The following is a 16836-nucleotide window of genomic DNA, read 5'->3' on the forward strand; positions in this document are numbered from 1 at the left end:
GACCATTTAAATGCAAAAGTTGCATTCCACTCCTGCATTGGGGACAAATACTGCAAGAGATTGAAGCAGAATTATCAATGATGAGCAGGAGCAAATCACTATAGCACAATGCCCTTCCTTGCAGAACCGTATAACCTAGATGGATGAGTCTAAATCAAATCCAAACTCAGCATCGTTGCCCTAATCAAAGAGCTTAAAAAGCTTCAACAGCCTTTCGCTAGCACCGTCACTGAAGAGTAAAGCCTTGTTGTGAAACGTTATCAAATCGCCACCACTTCTTCGAAAGTAAGAGTATCTCATATCATGCTTTCTCCCTGTCCTTTTCTTTGTCCTTTTTCTTACCTGTAGGACAAGAAGAAAGAGCACAATCAGTCGGAACTTGAAGTTAAACTCCCAATCAGGAATCAACTGCCTGGAACCCTTCCCTGATTACTTACCTAGCATTGCTCTGCCGGGGAAATAGACAAGGTAGTAGAAGATACCACATCTGCCTGAAGAACAAATAAGGCAAGTGAAAATGATATATTGAAGCATGTGGAGACAAGTACAAGAAAACACGTGCCGATTCATCCGCTACTTTTTTAAAAGTAAAAGTATCTCATATCATCAGGGTTGCAAGTACTCTAGATTTGGCGGACTTCTTTTGACCCTCAAATTCTTAAGTCGGCTCGCTAAAGCATGGTGAAATCACAAGTCTAATTCAAGATCAAGTGCCCACTACCCTTGAATCAAATTCAACTCTAGATAAAATGAGTAAATTCAGACATTTGGTGCAAGTTTGGCAGAAGAAACCGCCCAACCCAATGCAAGAATGAGCTTGTGGAAAGTCAACAATTGGAGGAAACCAGAAAATCCTTCAACCCAGTTCAAAATCAAAGCTGTGGAAAGTTAACAAGCGCAACAAAATATTGCTGATTCATCCACTACCAAAGCCAAAGACCATCTACCACGTGGAGCTCCTTATGGTCCAATTTCATTCAAGATCAAGCATCGACGGCCCTTGAAGAAATTTCAAACAAAGTTCAAGAACAAGCCTCAACAGCCCTTGAAGAAATTTCCAGCCTAATTCAAGATCAAGCATTGGCGACCCTTGGATCGACATCTACATTAAGGGACTTCAAAACGCATCTCCTACACATGACAGGCACATGTATACGACGCGCCTTGAAGTGGGGGCATTTGTAGACATCGAAATTTCGGTGAAATAAATGTTGACCAATAATTAAAATTTCAACACTCACGTGTCACATAAATTTTACACATAGCATGTGACTCAAGGAAAAATCGAAATAAATCATAAATGTCATCAAATAGGACACGTGTCAACACTTGGCAAAAATGATTTATTTCATCTGATTATTTAAATACAAAAATCAAGTTTTGGAATTCTACAAATAGGAAGCCAAGGCATTCATTTTGATTCACCAATTCACATCACACCAAAATCTTGAAGCTTTGAAACTCTAAAGCTCTCAAGCAAATACCGAAAGATCAAGAAAACCCTCTTCGTTCTTCGTCAAATCCTCCTTCAAGATCAAGCCCCGACGGCCCTTGAAGAAAGTGTTCATCGTTCATCATTCATTCATCCTAAGATCAAGCCCCAACGACCCTTTGGATCAACAACATCAACAAATCCACACATCCAATCATTCTTCAAGTCAAGCTCAAAAGCCCTTGAAGATCCATTCATCAACTGTTCATCAAGATCAAGCCCTAAGGGCCCTTGAAGATCCGTTCATCAACAGTTCTTCAAGATTAAGCCCAAAAGCCCTTGAAGATCCGTTCATCCATCAACCATCAAGATCAAGCCCAAATGCCCTTGAAGAAACTTCCTTCAACCTTCAAGATCAAGCCCCAACGGCCTTTGAAGAAACTTTCAACCGTTCATCCAAGATCAAGCCTCGATGGCCCTAGGATCAATCGCACATCCACAAATCAACATTTTACAGATATTGAATCAGAGGATCAAATTTGAGAGAGATTGTAACCCCAAAATCATTAATACAAAATATTATTTTGTACACGTGTCCTTGTCTCGTTTCATCGTAGGAATTTCTGTGTTTACAAAGACGACACAGTAGGATAAAAAAAATTAGGGAACTTTAACGAAAAGCACCTGGTACTGTTCACTTTAACGAAAAACCACATTTTTACACTAAAAAGTCAATCCTGGTACTATTCACTTTACCCTTTATTTTGTCCTTATCATTAAAACTCAAAGTTTTCAAGCCATTTTCATTAGTTTTCCTAAAAAATTATCATGCACATTCATTGTTGTCCATCTCATGCTTCTGAAAGTTAACATGCCAACTAAACCTTTCATATTACATTTTGCTAGTGATTTCAGCATAAATTGTAAAGGAAATGATGTCGATGGAATGAAAACTCTTGTAATTAACTTCCAACCAAAACAGTGGGAGTGTAATTAAGTTGTTGGATGAGGTAAAAAAGCATCATATAAATGTTCTGATAACTATTTGCATGTATAACATAGGTGGCCATTCATAAAATGCAAACACATTCGGAAAGTGCCAATGCTAAGGTTAGGGGAAATTTTGGAATGATTGGTTTGGTGGGAACTGTTGTGCCAGCCATCCCCGCTGCTGGTGCAAGTGAGATTAAAGTCAGTAAAAAGAGGGGGAAGAATGAGGTGCCAACTGAAATAATTAAGGTTAAGCAGGAAGAGTTGATGGAGAATCGGCCAAGAGAAGACCAGGCTAAGTTAACAGGAATAGCCTTCAGACATTCTTATCAGGTATCAACGTTATGTCCTTGTTTTTTTTTTTTTTTTTTTTTTGTGATCTTTTAGTTCTATCAATTGAAAGTGATTTATATCTTTTGACTTCTGCATTAACACCTTTTTTTCATTTATAATGTTGAGAGCTCAAGGAAGTGTGTTGCTAAATTTTAATGCATAGTGAAACTGTTTACAGTATGTTTTTATTGTTTGCAGTATGTTTTTATTACTATGCTATGAATTTGAGATAGATAAAGAGAAGTTAAGGAAGGCTTTTGAGATCGAAGATGAAGATGACATAGAAAAATAAAAAATCATGTACAAACAGGACATGTTCGTTCATCTCATGCTTTTGAAAGTTAACATGCTAACTAAACCTTTCATATTACATTTTGGAAGTAATTTTCAACATAAATTGTAAAGGAAATGATGTCGATGGAATGAAGACTCTTCTAATCAACTTCCAACCAAAACAGTGGGAGCGTAATTAAGTTGTTGAATGAGGTAGAAAACATCAGATAAATGTTCTTATAACTATTTACATGCATAACATAGGAATTTGTATTATAAAATGCAAACACATTCGCAAAGTGGCAATGCTAAGGTTAAGGGAAGTTCTGAAAATAAGTCGGTGCCAAAAGCAAAAAGCCACCTATTCCGCTGTTCTCACCTTTCCTTTTCTTCAAGGCTCACTGCGAACAGGACTTTTACGGCAAGAATAGACTTTCTCAACTTTCCTTTTCTTCGAGCCCCGACAAATGGGTCAGCAACCAATGAGTCTGTATAACCATTAAAAACCATGAATTTTTTTGTTAGTAACATGAATTGATGTGTTTTAAAAACTTTAGTCAGATTTACGAAAATTTGAAGACAACGAAAAAAGAACATGTGAATCACAAAAAACAGTAATCAAAATTATTCATTACTCTAGCAAAATTAATCAAAATTTCAAAACACCGATTTTCTTTTTATCTCTTCGTGTTGCTTCTGGTGACATGGGAATCAAAGGAGGATGGTGGTATGTTGTTGATGCGGTGAATCAGAGAGCCAAAGTTCATTGCCCGGAAATTTTCTTCATCCTTTGCCCTTCCCCTCCATCAAGGTTAGTAGGTCAGAGGTTGATTTGAAATGTGAAATCTATCCAAGAACTTAAACTGCAGCCGAAATCATATCCTTCATAAACAAAGAGATCGAACATTTCTAGAAAACCCAATTCGATGAACAAATAACTTTGATCGAATTTACAAAAGTTGAAGAGAACGAAAACTGAAAAGATGAATCACTAACCCGATGAAAATTTTTGATTTTCGGAGAAGAATTTGTTCCGAAAGCTCCAATATTTTACGAATTTCTGTCACTAAGTTTGTCCATTTTTTTCTATTTGGAATGAATTGAAACCACACAATGAACTTTTGAAAACCAAAATTAGCCTCCTTCCGATTATTCATCTCTAAATACTGGTGGTATACAGGTAGTTAGTGTTGAACCTCCCAACTTAGATCGTGGAAATCTATGGGGAGGAGAAAACTGCCCATTACCGTTGAGCAGTTTGAGAGGCTTAAGCACACCTACTTGTTTTGCTTCTTTTTTTCAATTTTCCATTTTCTTTTCCAATACTTTTTGGATTATTTATTTATATTTTCTTTATACTGTAACCTTCTTTTATACTTCGTGTTTACATATATGGTAAAGATAATATATATATATATATATAATTTTTTTTTAAATTTGTGTTTTTAAACTGCCCACTACTGCTTAGCAGTTTGTGAGGGTAAATCGTTAAGCACGTTCGTTTATATAAAAAAAAAATTAATTTGTTTTCTGTTCAGTAATGGGTTTTTTTACAAATTTGTCCTCATTTTTGAAACTTTTGTGGTTTTTTATTGTGAAGGAAGCAAAGGGCAATATTGGGTTTATATTATATTATACGTACTAGCATATGGGCACACAAAGTATGTGAGAAATTTTTTTATTTTTGTTTTTGAAATAGAAGGAGAGAGGAAAAGAGTGATAGAGAATGTGGGAGTGAGAACTTTTTTTTTAATTTTTTTTATTAGAGATATGTTATGATTACATGTAGGTGGGGCTATGAAAAAAAATAACAAAATTTGGTTGTGTAAAATTACATTTCTGCCTCATATTTCTTAAGGAAAACTAATAAAAATGACTTCAAAATTTTGAATTTTAACAAAAAACCAAGTACTATGTTTATTTAATGGTTAGGACAAAGTCCAACATCAAACTAGCCCAATAAGACTAGCCCAAGAAATGAGTTTCCAGTTTTACCCCTAATGGCAACTCTCTTCCCGTTTAATCCTCTCTCCCTTTCTCGATCTCTCTAGACTCCACCGAATCTCTGCTTGTCGATCTCCAGGTCTCAATCTCTCTGCCTAATCTCGATTTCTCTTTTGCACATAAACAATTCCTCCGCTTTTGTAATCGAATTGATCTCTGTACCTCTCTTTCGATCTCTCCACCTTATCTCTGTTTTCATGTTCAATACCATTCAAATTCACCATTTTTCGAATCACCATATTAGGAGTCTTTGAGGATGAAGGAATTTAAAATATTAGGAGTCTTTGAGGATGAAGGCATTTAAGGCTATTGGGTTCTGGGCATCCGCAGCATGAGCATTCGCAGCATTGGTGGTACTGCTAGGTACAGACACTTATCCATGACATTTCTTAACAAATTTCTCCAATATTACAGTTTCCATTAATTTCTTCATACATTTTTAAGTTCTAATCAATCTTTTTCGACCTTTAACATTCCCTAATACAATTGTTAATAAGTAAGTTCCATGTCTGCAAATAAAATAAAAAAACACATTTTTTACTTGTTATCTTTATATTTTGAAATTTCTCCAGCAATCCGTCATGATCTACCAAATATATTAGTTATTAGACATGTATATATGCAGGTGTACCCCTTTGTGTTTGTTTGCATAATTTTTTTTTAAATTATTTATATTGCTATGTGGAAATTGCATATTTTTTGTTATTGCTCCGTTGAATACGAAGTCAGTGCTTGGAAACGAAAACGCCAAAGCAAATTAAAGAAGAAACTTAAACAAGATTAATGATTGACAGCTCAATGGAGCATTTTAGGTACTTCATAGTAAAACCTATGTAGGAAATGTGGATAAATCGCCCCGAATTATGGAGGACCCGGAGTTCTCTGCAATTGTCTGGCTTAAAGAGAATTTCATGAATTTGAATATCAAAATAAAAGTTGTTTTCTAGGAATGATAATTTATGGTTTTTAGTTTGGTATTAGCATTTGCTGTTTGGACACAGGTACTGTTTTTGTGTGTTAGGTAGTGTATAATAACTTCAAGAAGGATAAAAATGGCTACTGGAAGTGGTTTGCTGGGAACCTGGCATCAAGCGGTGCTGCTAGTGCTTCATCTCTTCTTTTTGTATATTCTCTGGACTATGCAAGAACACGTTTGGCAAGTGATGCCAAGGCTGCCAAGAAGGGTGGTTGAAAGGCAGTTTAATGGTTTAGTTATGTTGGAATTATCGTGTATCGTGGACTTTACTTTGGAATGTACGATTCTCTAAAACCTGTGGTTTTAACTGGTGGCCTGCATGATAGCTTCTTCGCTAGCTTCTTGTTTTCTTGTTGGGATGGGGAATTACGATTGGTGCTAGATTAGCTTCTTACCCCATTGACACAGTGCGCCACGGATGATGATGACCTAAGGAGCAGCAGTTAAATATGGTAGCTCTTTGGATGCATTTAAGCAAATTATAAAAAAACGAGGGTGCTAAGTCGCTGTTTAAGGGTGCTAGAGCAAACATATTGGGTGCTGTTGCAAATGCCAGTGTGCTTGTTGGCTATGACAAGTTGAAAGTCATACTTATTGGCAAGAAGTATGGGTCTGGCGGCAGTGGTTAATGATGCTATGTTGACATAAGCATTAGTTATTGTGTAAGCACCAACTCTAGTTGAAGAATTTGGATAAAGGAAGTGCTTTTATGTTTCCAAATGTTTGTATGGATCTGTTATTAGAAAGTCATAGTTACAGGGATGAAGAATTTTGAGTTTTGTGTGCTTGTTATCTGATTGATCTCTGAATGGAAGTGCTTTTACGTTTTTAAACGTTCCTTTGCTGAGGAAAAAAAAAAACTATTAAGTGTAGACGGATATCACTGCAATCATTATCGGAACGTAGATTTCTAAAGGAAAAACTAGAAGAGTCTGATATATTGAGAAACGACCAATGCTTTGATAAGTACTAATTTTCTTTTGTAAAATTTGATCCGACCACTATTTGATAATTACTAATTTTCTTAATACAATCTAATTAACATTTCAGGTTGTTCTGATTGTAATTAATTATGTTAATTTTGGAGTTTTCATGTGTTAATTACAATCAAATTGGGGTTCACAAAATAAATCATGTTAATTTGATTGTAATTAATTATGTTAATTTAAGGGTTTACAAAATAAACACCATTTTTGAAATAATATTTATGAAACTGAATCAAAATAACCCACATTATTTTGGAACTATAGCAAATTACCCACACTTTTTATAAAACTGAATCGAAATAACCCACACTATTTATGAAACTAAACCAAAATAACTCACACTATTCTGCAACTATAACCAAATAACCCACACTATTTATGAAACTAAACCAAAACAACTCACACTATTTCTGGAACTATAACAAAATAACCTACACTATTTATGAAACCGAACCAAAATAACTCACATTATTTATGAAACTGAACCAAATAATCTACACTATTTCTGAAACTGAACCAAAATTGCCCACATTATTTATGAAACTATATCATGATAACCCGCACTATTTATGAAACTTAACTAAAATAATTCACACTATTTTTGGAACTATAGCAAGATTACCCATACTATTTATGAAACTAAACCGAAATAACTTACACTATTTCTGGAACTATAGCAAAATTACCCACACTATTTATGAAACTGAACCAAAATAATACACACTATTTCTGGAACTAAAACATAATAACCCACACTATTTATGAAACTAAACTAAAATAACTCACACTATTTCTGGAACTATAACAAAATAACCCACACTATTTATGAAACTGAACCAAAATAACCCACACTATTTCTAAAATTATAGCAAGATAACCCACACTGTCACAGCCCATCCCAAATATATATTTATTGATGGCGTGAATTGATGAAAATACCCTTGAACATTAGTTGTGTAATGTGGTTTAAGTGTAGCTTTGGGTTAATATTCTTAAATCCTAATTGTTTGGAACCAATTAGGATTAAGTTATGGTACTTTTTGGTGGTTGACCAATCCTAGGCCACACACACACATTCCTTATCTTCTCTCTCCCGTACCCTCTCATCTCTCTCGGACTCTCACTCTCTTTCTCCTTCGAACTCATACGGACGTCAACCAAAACCTTTGCAAACGCGACGGATCGAAGTGGAAAATGGCACCATTGTGTTCGTGAAACTCAGACGAACACATCCATACCATTTACAGGTAAGAACTACTTCGAAATCACGTGAAAACCCTAACCCTGAACGAGGTATTGTTCATGCAAAAACTTATGGCTTGTTTTTATGGAATTTGAAGCTTATAGGAAACTTTGTGATGTCCCTAGGAGGCTAGGGATAGTTCGTTTGAGGATTTTGGACGTCGAAAAGTGGAGATCGACACGTTTTAAATTTAACCGAAAAGTCGAGGTAATTTCCGACGTGTTCTCATGAATTTCAAGACCCAAATGGTTATATCGTGTTTCTACTTGTCCTTAGCTTCATTTTGGTTTAAATTTCATAAGTTTTGGTGAAGAAATGAGTGAGAACAAGGGTTTTAAAGTTTTACCCAGTTTTCCGGCAACCGGCGACTCGCCGGAGAAGATGACAACATATTCCGTCAGTTTGGACGGAATATGCTGACGCCGTCAGCCAATTTTAATGGAATCTGTTAGGTTTAACGGAATATTCCTCAACGGTGGTTAGGGAATCCATCAGGTTTGGCCGCGCATGGGGGCACGTTTTGCCGTGCCCTTGCCAGCAAGTGGCGGCGCGTGGGAGGTCCAAAAATAATTCTAAAAATATGGGGATGATCCTGAGGTTGTGTAGATTACTGTGGTATATTTATATACCCATTTTGAGCAATGTATGAGAAGTTATTATCTAGTTTTGTCTATGTGCTTTAAAATAACGTTTTTATAGTTAATTCGCATATATGTGAGACTTATCCCGAGGACGAGTGTATCCACGGACGACTCGGGGGTTACGACCCGTCGACATACCAATGAGTGGGCTTTTGTTTTCAGTATATATTTATATACTTGATATATTTCCTAGAAATGCATTTTAAAGAAAGTATGCTTTGAAATAAAATGCCAAATGCTTTTATATTTTGAATATGCATTCATGGTTGCATATATATTTAAATGTGGTGCTGTGGAGGCACATGTAAGTTTAGGTGAGTTACGTTTGGTTATGTGAATCATCGAGGATGTGATATGTGATTAAATAATGTTGAGCTCATAAAACTGCACCTAGGGTGATTGTGATTTAGCCAGAGATGTGAAGTACATGCCTGTTTATTTACGTCACCTCCCGCACTATATGCTCATATTGGATCCAACTTAAGTGCACAGTCTTGTCGTACATACCTTATTCATGGTTTCGACTCGTAGGTGACTAGCGATTTATCGCCCAGCTATTATGAGAGAATAGAGTTGAGCATAATTATATTATACCCAATCTTGTTGTATAGACCCTTTCTAGGGGTTCCGACTTATGTGTAGTATATTGTCGTATAGGTCATAGTAGTAACTCCGGCTAGATTGAGTTTGAGCTATGAATTCAGCTGTACATACTATCACAGAAGTTCCGACTAACATATCATATTTCTATGAAATTATTCTTACCTGGATTGCTTACTTTGTTATATTTTGGCATGGCATACATATGAATATGATTATGTGAAGCATGAACTGAATTGATATGATTTCAGATATATATATATATATATATGTATATATGTATATGCTTATATCTTGATTCTGGGAAAATTATACATGTTTTACAGCGAGGGGTTAGTTATGTTGATAAATGAAATGATTTTGTAAAACATTTGTTTTTGCCCACTCACGTTTTCTGTTTTGCGCCTCTCCAGGTTCTAAGTAAACTTGCTGTCAGTGGCTCGAGATCGTTGGCAGTTCTGACCTATCTAAATAATAGTAGGATATTCCTGGTACTGTTTAACTAGTACTTGTCCTAATGGACTGCACCTAAACTTATTATGCTCTGATTAGGAGTGTATACGGTTGTAACTAACTCCAATCACTTCCTATTAGTAGTGCACTCTAGAAATGTGGTTTTTAATTATTCGTATATTTTCTATCTTTATTGTTTCCGCACTGTGCACATGGCTACATCACTCTCATGTGACAGCCAGCATGTCTTGATCTCAGTCGGGGTGTGTCACACACTATTTATGAAACTAAACCAAAGTAACCCACAATATTTATGAAACTAAACCAAAATAACCCACACTATTTCTAAAACTATAGCAAGATAACCCACACTATTTATGAAACTAAACCAAAACCAAAATAACCCACACTATTTATGAAACTATAGCAAGATAACCCACACTATTTATGAAACTGAACCAAAATAACTCATGCTATTCCTGGAACTATAGCAAAATAACCCACACTATATATGAAACTAAACCAAAATAACCCACACTATTTCTAAAACTATAGCAAAACAACCCACATTATTTATGAAACTGAGTCAAAATAACTCACACTATTTCTGAAATTATAACAAAGTAACCCCCACTATTTATGAAACTGAACAAAAATAACTCACACTATTTCTGAAACTATAGGAAAATAACACATACTATTTATAAAACTGAACAAAAATAACTCAACACTTTTTTTTTTAATTTTATATAATACAATCAATTCCAAAACAAACTTTGAATTGAGAAAGTTATTGAACTAGGTACAAGAGTGATCATAAAAAATGACCATCAGCGGTGAAACCTCTGCAACCATATTCACTTCTTGAGGAATTTGGTGAAGAAGATGCCAAATGTCTTGTATGATCGAAGCAAATCTCTAAGGAATTTGAACATGTTTCTTTATGGCATGAATAATGATCTTGTAATCTCCTTCGATATTAAAATTGAAAAATGCATACGTACCGTCTAACTGCATGACAGAAGAATAATTTAATCAACCAAAAGGAAATCACCTAGCAATAATAGTGTGACCGTTTCAATTTCTAATTAGGAAACCCCAAGCAGCCTCACCATTAAAATTAGTTTTGACACTAACATCAAAGCCAACAAACAATAAAAAAAATTTCCAGCAAAGTGAAAAAAACATTAATGACTTTCTAAAATAATAAAGGAGAAACATTGTTCCATATTGAACAATCCGAAAAATGAAATCAGTTTGATTTTACTTCCTTTTTTCCTTCACCCACGTTGGGTTTTACTTACCTTTCAGGATGAAGGGTGAGACGACAAGAAAAACACAAGAAAGAAAAAAGAAAAAAAAACCAGAAGAGAGACGGCCAAAAAAAAACAAAAAAAAAAAAAACTGAAAGAGAAGGAATTGGCTAACAGAATGGCATACTTGTAAATAAAGGAAAGTTTATTTCCAACAGAAAGGGCTGATAGAATGGGATTTCTGTCAGGGGCAAGGGTGGAAAAATAATTTATTTCGTTTTGGGCTTTTAATTCAGCCCATGTGTGTTAAATGTTTATGGGGCCTAAATAAATTAGTTTCGTTCTTATAATTAAAAGAAAACTAATGAAAATGGCTTGAAAACTTTGAGTTTTAATGATAAGGACAAAATAAAGAGTAAAATGAATAGTACCAGGATTGACTTTTTAGTGTAAAAATGTGATTTTTCATTAAAGTGAACAGTACAACGAGCTTTTCGTTAAAGTTCCCTATAATTAAATGTGAAGCCTTTTTTATTAAATAATAATATAGAGTGGTTTTTTATTAAATAAAACTTAGCCCAACCCCTTTTTATTAAAGCTCCATATTTTTTATTCATGTTCTGTTTTAATTAGAGGGTTAAACTGGTAATTTCATAGGATTTTAGTTAACAATGAGTGTTTTATTAATTAATATATATATTATATCAATCTATTAAAAAAATCATTTAATGAATTTGACATCTGCTGTCAAGCTTTCAAATGATGTAAGAAATTGAAAGCTTGGTTGGAGCAATTTTGACATCTCCTTTGAAGATACTCTTAACCCCGTGAAAAAACTTGCATAACACGTCAACTGTTGTTAACATAAAGACGCATCACCTTCAACAATATTGTTATGCTTGTTAATCGCAATTCAAATTCAACTTTGATAACCGACTTGCCAAATCTTAAATTGTAATTTGTACAGATGAAAAATGTATCAAATAATCAGTTTCGGAATGCGATCAATGAAATGCCATTTTTTATCTATGGCTAAGTAGCCAAAACGATCCCTAAGATTTGCATAAATCATCACTTTGGTCCCTAACATTTCAAATCGATAAAAGTGGTCCCTGAGATTGTCCACCATCCATCATTTAGTCCCTAACATTTCAAATCGATAAAAGTGGTCCCTGAGATTGTCCACCATCCATCATTTTGGTCATTCCTTTAAAAACTCTGTTAAGTGTCCTAGAGCTCTTGGCCGGAAGTTTGGACAATTTTCAAAGCTTCGTAACTCAATCGTTTCTGAACCAAATTCGACCCATAATATATCAAAATGAAGATAGGAAAGTGTAAAATAAGATTATACCTATTTGGAAGCCCAATGAATGCAAGAGATAGCCGAAAAATAGCCTCAAAGTTGACTGGTCCGAAGGAAAACTGGAAAACTCGCCGGAAACTGGGTAAACTTTAAACGTTCATAACTTCTTCAATACTCAACAAAATCAAGTGATTCAAAATTGAAAACCATACTTCTCGATGAGACGAAGAGAATAGTACCTTTTCGATGGCTAACTCACCTTGATTTGGCCGGAAAACAACTCGAAAGTAGATGTCTTGGTCTCGAGTTAGCCACTTTCGACCCATTTTTCGGCCAAACCACGGTGATTTAGCCATCTAAAAAGTTACCATTCTCTTCGTCTCATTGAGAAGTATGATGTTTATTTTTTAATCACTTGATTTCGTTGAGTATTGAAGAAGTTATGAACGTTTAAAGTTTACCCAGTTTTTGGCGAGTTTTCCAGTTTTCCCTCGAAACAGTCAACATTGAGGTTATTTTCTAGCCATCTCCGGCAGCCATTGGGCTTTCAAATAGGTATAATATTATTCTACACTTTCCTATCTTCATTTTGATATATTATGGGTTGAATTTGGTTAAGAAACGATTGAGTTACGAAGCTTTGAAAATTGCCCAAACTTCTGGCCAAGAGCTCCGGGACACTTAACGGAGTTTTTAACAGAATGACCAAAATGATGGATGGTGGACAATCTCACGGACCACTTTTATCGATTTTAAATGTTAGGGACCAAGTGATGAGTTATGCAAATCTCAGAGACTATTTTGATTATTTAGCCTTTTTCTAATACCTCCGTATTGTAATTTGAAATTGTAGTTATAAGACAGATTCGAGTATGAGCTGACAACGTTTTTCTTTTGACGAAAAAACATTTTATTAAAGGACCGTTTTGGATTATCACTTCCATAGCACCAGTTTAGAAACCAGCAGGAAACCCACCTTTTTCTTGAATCGCTCACTGCCACAATCTCTCTGAGTGCCTCCATTTTCCTTCAAATTCTTCATGCAACTATAAACTGCCAAATAGCTTCAGAAGGAAAAGGCTTTAGGACATGGCCCTTGTTTCGTAGGGCTTTCCTGATTTGAACAGGAACTTCAAAGTGATTGTCAGTCACAATAATGAACCACATTAGGTAGTAGCTGCTTAGACAGAAATGCTTCGGATTGGTAGGATTAACTGATAACTAACATAGAAAGCTCAATGCAAGAAAAAGCTGAAGTGGGACTGTGGCAATAAGTTGCATATCAAGGATAACTACTATCTTGACCAATCACACTGTGATAAATATAACAAAAAAAAAAAAAAGACAGCCCTCAAGTCCTAGTAATCTGCTGCTCTCCAAGACACTGTTGGCCATAAACATTGGTCGAGTTTTGAGTGACATAGCATTATATATGGTATGGTTAAGGTCATAAATCAACAGATTCTATGACGTAGCAGTCCTGCAACGGACGTGCTGTTTATTGAACACAGACGACATAAACTGACTATGAAAAAGATGATTTAAACTGCATATTCAGAACGTTTAGAAACTCGTACTCAAAAACTTTCGGTTTAAAGTCAAATAACATATCTCAAGACCAATGTGGTGCCCTTGGTTTAAAATGTCACTTCTCTACCATCTACTATTTACATAGGTCATGCATTACCTTTAGGACTATAGTAGGTGTCATGGACGATAATGGCCTTTTTCCTGGCCTGATAAAATTGGTTGGTGCTGGTGGTTGACTTGTAGAATCATTTCTAGGTATAGAGAAATCCATTTCATTGTTTAAGACTATTCCAATACTTGACGATATTACATGTGCACCGAAGTATCCATTCACGGTACTAGTCATGGAGATGGCATTTTCCTGAGGATCTATGACAGACAAATGACTCGTGTAGTGATCATCAATGGGCTCCACCTAGTGTCTCAGTAGATACAGGCTTCCTCAGCTGAACTCTATAATTTTACAAATCCTTCATTGTTAGTATTCCTCCAAGCTTCGGAATATCACCAACCACTCTCAATCTAATCGATCAATTATACAAGGCTATGGGAGCAAACTTTGAAATTTGACCGAGTGTCTTTGCCAGTTTCATGTTACGGCATGTCTCACCTGTCTTCAAAAGAGTCCCGTTTAATGTAAATATATGACGAAGTCCCTCGACTACCAAGGTTCCTGATTTTGTCTTAACCATTTGCATGTGGAGGTATGGTGAAATCATAAATCCTAAACGAGCAGACGAGCAGCAGGTTTTACAAGTCTTTCCCACGGAACCCTTCCATCCATATTTCCAAGTTTCATAAAGACCCGCTAGTTCTCCTAGAATTGCTCCAGAGAGAGCACCTTTACATTTGGGAGTTTCATTTGCCAGCATCCATAATCTGAAAAAAAAAAAAAAAAAAAAAGTTAAATACGCGATGTTTGTTATCGCAATGTTTTACGCAATAGTGATTGTTTTCACTCAAGTGATAGTCAATTAAGGAAAGAAATTCAGCAAAGCACGTCAAATACAAACCTCAGAAGCAAGCAGAGGGGGCAGTTTCTCTTATATCAAAGGCTTGTGCTTCACCGCTGGCTAGCCTTCCAAGCATGAAAGCTCCGCTCCAATCCCACTTGATGTTGGCACAACCTCTAAGCACAGAGCAGCAACTACTGATGCATCAACCGCGTTGCCACCTTCGCAAAGAACATCCTTCCAATTCTAGTACATTGGCGATCATCAGTGGCGAGGTGCACTGAAATGACCCTCTCGCCTACTTTTGGTGAAACCGCTCGTAGCATCAAAGCTTGAGAGGAACACAAGTACAATGGCAACAACAACGGCATCAGATCTGCAAGTAAAGAATCAACAAGAGAAACATAATCTGCTCAACAACTTTTGACTCTCAAGTCTCAACCAAATGAAAATAAATTGGCAACAGGAGCAACATAAACACATTGTCGTGAATTCATGGTAATTAAAGATTCACTTCTCACATTTGACTCCTATTAGGGTAAGGCCTTGATTATTACTCAAGCTATGATCCATTTACATATCATAGAAAATATGGTATTATTTTGGTGGTGCTATTCATGCACCTTTTTTTTTTACTTTGTGCATGCCCTTCTTAATTTTCAGACGTTGGATCGAATGAATTGAAAAAAATCAAATAACAAAAATAAAGAGAGGTGCGTGGAGGATAAAAAGAGTGTGTGGCCACATTATCCTTTACTAGAGCTTCCCAGTGTAGTTTGTACACAAATGAAACAGTTAAATGATGAAATGGAAAACACATGTACAGGCTTGGCTTGCTTTGATGCTTTCTCTTCTTGTATTTTTTTTTTTTATAGAAAAATGTTAGCAACCTTTACACTAAATTTTATATTTGGACCTTTTCACTTTTTCAAATGATATGCATAACTTTTTTACATAAAAATGACCCTTAATGCTTTTCAAATTATATTTTCTATTTTCATCATTAATTTCTTGTAAAAAACTTTTTGTGTAATAAAATGACACATGTCATTAGAAAATGTGAAAAGTCCAAATGTAAAAGTTAGTGCAAAAGTTGCTAACACTCTTTTTATACGCTCTTTCTATATTTAGACCATAAGTTATATTTGATGTGTGAAGTTGAAATTACTGTAACACTATTACTAAGTTAGCAACCGTTCTTATTCTCACAACACTTATCATGTATAGAGTATGTGTAATTGTTAAATTTTACACGTAGACTAATATGTCACCATACCACGAACAAAATTGTGGTTCCACACTAAAAATCAATTTGCATAACTTTCTAAGCAAATAAAAATGCTCAAAAACGTAACAAATAAATGCTTCCGACTAGTGAGTGGGCGTAATTCAATCTATGAGCATCCATTTATCGGAGGACCAAGGACCCCGTATTGATGTCAGTGTATAATCATCGCAGAAGAGAAACACTTATCTCTTGTTCTCCCCATTGATTGGAGGCCACTGCTCTATCTGCCAAAGCCGATGAACCTGATATGAATATGCACACCGAAAACAAGGTGCTCTTAAAAAATTATGTATAATTTTGGATAGAATCGTAAAGGAGTATAAATCGAATTGGAATGAGAGTGAACCAAATCTTATGATTTTAGTAATAAATTTAAGCGGAATCGCATCGAACCAAATTGTTGATATTTTCCGATTCTAATTTGAGATTGAAACCAGACTAAACCGAACCGTACCCACTCTAATCGTAAGAGAAGAAAAAGAACGATGAAGTAATTCACCAATCAACACCCAAATGTCCACATTTGAATGAAACAAATCATGGAGAGTAAATTGTTGCTATGGTCCCTTAACTTTAAC

The 16836-nt window shown here is 35.4% G+C and overlaps 2 pseudogenes; one reads left to right on the forward strand and one right to left on the reverse strand.

Annotated features, from left to right (window-relative positions):
* Positions 1-5895: 5895 nt before the first annotated feature.
* On the forward strand, positions 5896-6787 carry LOC126586805 (ADP,ATP carrier protein 3, mitochondrial-like; annotated as a pseudogene).
* A 7631-nt stretch (positions 6788-14418) lies between these two features.
* Positions 14419-15543, reverse strand: LOC126586823 (glutathione hydrolase 2-like; annotated as a pseudogene).
* Between the last annotated feature and the right edge of the window lie 1293 nt (positions 15544-16836).

This window comes from Malus sylvestris, chromosome 10 (assembly GCF_916048215.2).
Source record: "Malus sylvestris chromosome 10, drMalSylv7.2, whole genome shotgun sequence".
Classification (NCBI taxonomy): Eukaryota; Viridiplantae; Streptophyta; class Magnoliopsida; order Rosales; family Rosaceae; genus Malus; species Malus sylvestris.